This window comes from Corvus brachyrhynchos, unplaced genomic scaffold (genome assembly GCF_000691975.1).
Source record: "Corvus brachyrhynchos isolate BGI_N302 unplaced genomic scaffold, ASM69197v1 scaffold119, whole genome shotgun sequence".
Classification (NCBI taxonomy): Eukaryota; Metazoa; Chordata; class Aves; order Passeriformes; family Corvidae; genus Corvus; species Corvus brachyrhynchos.
Window position 1 is genome coordinate 771,600 of NW_008240054.1, and position 469 is coordinate 772,068.

Genomic DNA, 469 nt, shown 5'->3' on the forward strand with positions numbered 1-469 from the left:
GACAGAGCACCTTGGGGGACTCCCTGGGGGTTTGGGGTGTCACCTGGGTGGGGATAGAGCAGCCTGGGGGGGGCACCAAGGGGGGGACACCCATGGGCTTAGGGTTTGGGGGAGCATCTGGGTAATACTGACATAAACAAGGGGGGCTTCAAATCACCTTTTCCCCCCAAAATATTCCAAAGGTGAGAAAACTTTTAATTTTTCTCTTTTCTTTAAGGTTTTTCCTGACATCCCTAAAAATCCGGGGGGGCCCGCGGGGGTCCCCCCCGAAGGCCAAGTTCAAGGCTTCAGCCCCCATTTTCGGGGTCACGCTCCTGTCCTGGAGTCCTGCACCCCATAAAACCCGCACCCCAGAATTGGGGGGCAGGCGGTCTGTCACCCCTAAAACGCGGGGGTTGGGGGGGCAGAGCTGTAATTAATTGCTTTATGAAATTGTAATTAGTAATTAGCTGCGCCTCCCCCCCCCCCA